The following is a 7143-nucleotide window of genomic DNA, read 5'->3' as shown; positions in this document are numbered from 1 at the left end:
AGGGTTATCTAACAAGGAAACCCTAATTTGGATGCTTAAGCCCTAAGCAACCCATGGACTCCTTTCCTTAAAGGCCTTGGACGATTTCTAATGGGTTTCCCCATAGAATTCGTCCAACCTTATAATATAAGGCAATCCATGGTCCAATTGCAATTATCTTATAATTACAATTCCAGTCCCTTAAGTTTAATTAATCTCTTTTAGTCACAAACTTAATTCTTATTAATTCTTGACTAATATTAATTAAACAATATGATTTCTCCTTTAATATATTATTCTCATAATATATTAATAAATCATATTTAATCGTTTCTCTCCATAATTCATCCTATCAAGTTGCTTTGGTGAAGGCAACCCAAAAGAACCATGCACCATCGGGTTAAGTACATACCAAAATAGTTATGGACTTAGACACTAATCCAACAATAACACCAAGGGGGAAATGGTGTTCATGGTGTTATGACCATGTTATGAGGAGGTTAAGAGGAGAAAAATAAAAAGAGAAGAAATGTGCAGCCAATCAATGTTCTCGTTACAATATGTCATAACGCCAACAAGATATGCCATAACACCAAGGGGGAAATAGTTATGACCATGTTATGAGATGCCACATCAGCAAAACTACCACTTCTCGTTGCCTATACCGTATGCTCTTATGTGTCATGTGTAGTGACACAACTTGATGTTGCATCTTGTTGCCCACGCTCAATGTTCTAAAAGAAATTTTGATTCGGATATCATGTGTTTACAAAGGTGTCTTTAACCTAAAGAATTGATGGTTCACGTGCCATTTTGATCTTCAATTACATCGTAATTGCATTTACATTTACACAATCATGGGTGAATATTAACAATACACTTCCATGTAATACCATTAAACCAATTGATTGAGTTTGAAAATTCATGTCAACACTGTTAGGTTTTCTTTTTGCTTCTTTGTGAGTTCGTTTTTGTTTCTAGAAGCTTTTTATGTTTATCGCTCGAGAAATCTCAAAAGTTAGGTGGAATGCAAAAATTAGATTGTTGAGTTTAGCAAGAACATTTGAGAATCATTTGCAACTTCAAGCAAACAAAAGTCGACAAAATCTAATTGGATAAAAATCGTGTTAATGGTTTTCTTCCCGATTTTTCCGTTAATTGTAATCTTTTAGATTCACAATTCGCTTCCACCAAAAAGTTCAGAAAGAAAACAAAACATAAGGGTCGGTCGTATAAGGAAGGAGATGTCGAACAGAGCCCACCAGCCATCGTTGTCCCTATCGACTTTCCTTCATCTTGCCTAATAAATAGCTAGGATGGTTACATTTTTAATACTTGAATGTAACTGTCTTGATTTTAATTTAGCTGTAAAAAGATCGAGATGTAACTTTGTCCATATTTATAAGTTTTTTAAAGTTTTTAATCTTCTTTCTAATAAAATAACTATATTAACCGATTTTTTATAATAACAAATGTAGATGACCCTTATATGGTGACGGTTTTATTTCAGGCGGACATAAGAATATATAGTAGTTGTCGAGGTTAAAATAGGTGTGTTGCCGATACATGAAAAATAGTTAAAAAATCGAAAAATCAAAAATTTGTCCATTACGGACAGAAAAAGTAAGTATTATCGGTGCCACACTGGGACACCTACTAAAACCGCATATATATATATATATATATATATATATATATATATATATATATATATATATATATATATATATATATATATATATATATATATATATATATTCTGAAATATATTATTTATCAATGAACACAAAATAAATACATATTGTATCGACCGATTTAACGGAAAATAATAGTTGTAACCCTCACAATGAATAAGGAAATGATTTTTTTGTGTGCGTGATATTTTGATAGCCGATTAGTTTCTCTTTGACGGATATCGAAGAATATACTTTCAGCTATGGGTGACATTCATATCATGTTCAAGTTGATGGGTCGCATGTTGGCATGTCAAAAAGTTCAACTCGGACACCACCCCTATAAATTTTAATATTTATGGTGTCTCGTTCAACCCTAACCCGGATAAGCAAAAATCGGGACACGACACTTGTAACAATTTATTATACATGTTCGTTTGTCAAAATTTTTTTATCAAAGACTGAATTTGTGACCAATTAGTAAACCACAATAACATTTATATAATTTTGTCTTAATTTAATAAAAAAGATTTATTATATTGTTGTGGAAATATATTTGATTTTTAGGGTTGTAGTTGATATTAGTATGACATGAAAAAATATTGTAAAGCACTTACGAATATTTTTTATAATTTATGTTTTCTATTCGATAACCGATATTATATTGTTATGTTTCTCAAAGTTTATATACATAGGTTAATTAAATAAAAAATAACATCATGAATAACACATCCTAAATAACACCAAATTTCGTGTTACTAGTTATTAATTAAAGACTTCATTTTGATAATTATGGTTTTTGATTTTTCTATTGTTGTATATTCTTATTATCTTTTTTAACTCACTAATAAATCGTTAGAAAACTTAACAAACTTTCGTAAAATTAAACTAATATAAATAGGTTTGGCAACTGGCAAATGAGCAAGTTTGAAGCGGATTAGCCTTGATCCAAACCCGTTAAGCAATTTTTAGTGAAGATCCAAACCTGATCCATAACTCGTATGGTTTTGAATGATTAAACTCATACTCTTATCCACCGGATCAACATATTTCAACCTTTTTACCCGACCTATTTACAATATTAAGTTTAGGCTATATTTTTTCATTAAGCACATAGAACATGATCACTAAAACCAAACAACATTCACTCCAAAACAAACATCAATTCTAGTTGTATAAATAACAAGGGTAAATGACATAAAAAACACTATTTTTACACAGAAATTCGATTTTGACACTGTGTTATTTTTTGTGTCAATGTTGACACCGTGTTTTCCAATTCGTTACAATTCTGACCACTTGACCGGTTAACCAGGTTACATGCTGACGTGGCATGATGACGTGTCAGTTTTGATGACGTGGCATACTGACATGATATGCTGACGTGTCAAAATTGATTTTTTTTTCCACAAAAAACACTAAGTTTTCACTTTTTTTCGATTTTGACACTAAGTTTAATTTTTTATTTCAATTTTGACACTATGTTTTTTTTGTTCCAATCGAACATCATTTATCAATTTTTGTTCAATTTTGTCTATTTTCCATTTGAAACCGTATAAATATATTTTTTTTATTACATTTTAAACCGTATAAACATATTTTTTTCGTTTAAAAACCACATTTTTATTTAAATACAAGGTGTTTTTTTCTTACATTTAAAGCATTAGTTATATCATGAGAATCAAACTAACCATAAGCTTCTAATAAGATATAAAAATTTGATGGGTTGCAAACTTGATATCCAAATTTTGATAACTACACGCCTATAAACCTTCAAACATATTTTAAAGTTGCATATTAATATAAAATATAATTTTTATATAGCTAATACATATTTATACATAAAAATATGGTTTGAGTGTAAAAAAAAATGTATTTATACAAAACTATGGTTTTTAAATGAAAAAAAAAACATATTTATACGGTTTAAATGTATTAAAAAAATATTTATACGGTTTCAAATAGAAAATTGTCAACATTGAACAAAATTGGAAAAAATGATATTCGATTTGGAACAAAAAAAACATAGTGTCAAAGTTGAAAGAAAAAATTAAACGTAGTGTCAAAATCGAAAAAAAAAATGAAAACTTAGTGTTTTTTGTGAGAAAAAAATTCAATTTTGACACGTCAGCATATCATGTCAGCATGCTACGTCATCAAAACTGACACGTCATCATGCCACGTCAGCATGCAACCTGGTTAACCGGTCAAGTGGTCAGAATTGTAACAAATTGGAAAACACAGTGTCAAAATTGACACAAAAAAAAACACAGTATCAAAATCGAATTTCTGTATAAAAAGAGTGTTTTTTGTGTCATTTACCCAAATAACAATGTATTATGATTGTGGAATGTTGATCATTCGATTGCAGCCTTTTCTTCTTCTTCTTCTTGAATCTTGACTTAAACCCATTTCTTCTTGTTCTTGAGTCTTGATTGTTGAATATCAATTTCATAGTCGATTTCAAAAGATTATAAAGTCGATTATATTAGGAGTCGACTGCAATCAGCCATTTGGATTAGGAATTGAATTGGGAAGTTGAAGTAGAACGTCTAACAGTCTAACTCCTCGACTCCTATATGTGAAGATTGATAAATGTATCATTACTTATAAATAATTAATTTATATTTCAAAATTTTAGGGGACGGGTCATAAACGGATCAGATCGATAGTGATTCATATCTGACCCTTTTAATAAAAGGGTTAACGGGTATAGGTCGGTTACAGGTAAACGAATCATAAAATATAGTCCAAACTCATTAATTTTGCACGGATTTGAAGCGGATCAGGGTCAAAAGTCGCTCCATTGTCAGGTCTAAATATAAGATACATTATCATAAAGGTGTCGCACACATTATTAAGCACGATGTTTAACACACATTTGAATATCATTTATTGCCTTATAATTAAATAACTTTAAATAAATAAAATTTATATATCAAGTAAATGATAAATTTAGTCATTTTGAGAGAGGGTGATTGTTGGTAGCAACGTAACAACACCTTTGTTCCACAAAAAAAAATAATAATAATAAATAATAATAATAAATCAACCAAGTAAGCCACCGCCACCGGATAGTCGGAATGTTCACTTGATTTAGAGAACCATGTTCTCATTACATACGGACATAGTTCAGTAACATTTTAAATTAATATTCAAATTAATAGGAACACTTGGTGAAAAGCAGTAACAGGCCATAACATGAGGATTTGATAGATTGAAGCAGCAACCACTTAATCAGAAGCACCACCCATTTTTTGAATATGAACATTTGATAAAGTACTCCTTAAATGATATAATATCAATTTAAAACTACCATATAAAATACAATAACATAACACAAAAATATATAAAATATGTTGTTGGAGTATATAAAAATTAGAGTAGATGCTTATAATAAATAAACATACAAAAATATGTTAGTTATTTTTTGAAATAAGCAGTAAAGGGGATGTTTTTTTTCAAAATATTTCTTGACAATGTTCAACCCATTAATGGATAACTATTTCTTAAATAGATGTACCTTGGAATTGTCGTATTGAATAGTTGGTATTGAATAGATAACTGTAGAAATCAGTCAATGAATCCACCGACAACATGATGAAGATCCAACTGAAGTTCTCTTGTTTCCTAGCACGATTGTTAATGCAATCAAACCTCACCACCTTCACATAGATTCTCTTCATGCCACAAACCTACAAATATTATGCAATTTGAATTTTAAACACGATAGAATGAAAATGGATGCAAAAAGGATCGAGAATTCTAAAAGCGTACTTGACACGAACAGTTGATGCTCCCAAGGACTCAGGAGAGGTGATCTTGAATCTGGAATGAAATAAAAACCAAACACTTAAATGGTAAAGAGAAAAAGATCAATTTACATTGTAAATCAAGGTTTGTAAATGTATTTCATTTGCCTCTGTTATTTCATACATCTGTAAAAATAACTAAGAGCCAAATAAATCTTAAAAAACACAATATGCACAAATTAAATATGATCAAATAAAAAAAAGCAATGAGGATATAAGTGAGAGACACGGTATGGTCAAAATGTGTGATGATGGGTAAACTTTAATTGATTGTAATTAATGGAAAAGAAAATATAAACCCGTGTTTATCAATCCATAGTCATATAGTATGTTTATTAAACCACCGTACATGACCTTTTTCCCCTATCTTATTCATTTCTTCATCTTCCTTTCTTCAACAAACCCTGCATTCAAGTACCCACAAAGCTTTAGAAATTTACAAAATCCTCCTAAGAACAAATAAATCATAATAAGAAATGCAGAAGATAATGGGGTATTGGAACTTAAAGAAGTAATGCAAAACCAATATAATCACAGTAAGTAATTAACTATATTAAACACAAAAGGAACAAAAAATGACTTCAACTTTATTTCGATTTACAAAGTTATCTTCACAATAAGATCCAAAAGAATATTGAACAAAATCAAAGAAAGTAACGAACCTTCTTGTTAGGTGTTTGTTCTTCCAACCATCATTTGCTGGATCAAGATCAAAGAATACCAACATAGCTATCCAGCATCAATGTTCTTGGTATGACACATCTTATTGCTCTGATACTATGATCTACCTTATAGATACAAAAACAAAATGTAAAATGTAAAGAAAATTGACGAAAATAAAAGATCATAGAAAAATAGAACTTTAGCTGTGGATTTTCATCCGACTTTATCTTGAGGGTACTCCACTATTTCAATAGTTTCTCGCTCTAATACATGTAAACACACATATACACAATTAAAGTATTTCTTAGAGATTATCAAAGAGGGAGGGAAGTCGGTGGTAAGGGAAGAGCACTTAGATTGGGAAATGCATTACGGAAAATCAATTTAGTAGAAAATTTCCATAAATGGTAGAAAATATTAGGTGTTCTTCCTCTAAAGGAGTCATGAACTCTATCGACCGCGACGAAGTCATTGGTAGATGCAATAGAGGTAAGATAGTGATGGTGGTGTTGTGATTTTTTCTTTTTTTTAGAGAGATGAAGATGGGAGAAGAGAAAAGTCAGTGGTTTGTGTTGGTTATATACAATGGTTTTGGGTTTGTTATACCTGATGATACTTTTGGTTTTTAAGGTTTTTGAAGAGCGAGGGAAACGCAGGAGGAAGTCGTTCAAAATAAGATAAATTTGCCTAAATTGGGGGATTAAAGGGGCTGGGTAAAAAATCTCCCTACTTAATAAAAACCTCCCTTAAACGCCACGTGTCTATCTTATACACGATGCCACGTGTCAATACCGAAGAAACTCTTGCACTGTTTTCCCGCTCATTCATTTCTTCAATCGTTAGTAACTCATCTTCTAAAATTAAGCAAATTAGTTTTAATATCTTGGAAATTCTCATAGACTTTCTATGTCCAACCCAAAAAATCAGGCATTTTCATAGCAGAATTTTAAATTTCATATCTTCTTTCTTAGTTGAAATCCTATAAATCAGTAACTAAATCATCGTTTTTTATATGT

At 30.4% G+C, this 7143-nt stretch overlaps 1 long non-coding RNA gene across 1 annotated transcript; it reads right to left on the bottom strand.

The window, feature by feature from the left end:
- Positions 1-2736: 2736 nt before the first annotated feature.
- On the bottom strand, positions 2737-6818 carry LOC122196986 (uncharacterized). Its single transcript, XR_006189750.2, has 4 exons — positions 6127-6818; positions 5430-5868; positions 5176-5347; positions 2737-4227 (listed from the first exon to the last, which is right to left on the bottom strand). It is a non-coding gene; the product is annotated as an uncharacterized LOC122196986 (long non-coding RNA).
- Between the last annotated feature and the right edge of the window lie 325 nt (positions 6819-7143).

Source organism: Lactuca sativa, chromosome 3, assembly GCF_002870075.4.
Source record: "Lactuca sativa cultivar Salinas chromosome 3, Lsat_Salinas_v11, whole genome shotgun sequence".
NCBI lineage: Eukaryota > Viridiplantae > Streptophyta > Magnoliopsida > Asterales > Asteraceae > Lactuca > Lactuca sativa.
The sequence above is the reverse complement of the archived record's forward strand: the minus strand, read 5'-3'. Positions and strand labels throughout refer to the sequence as shown.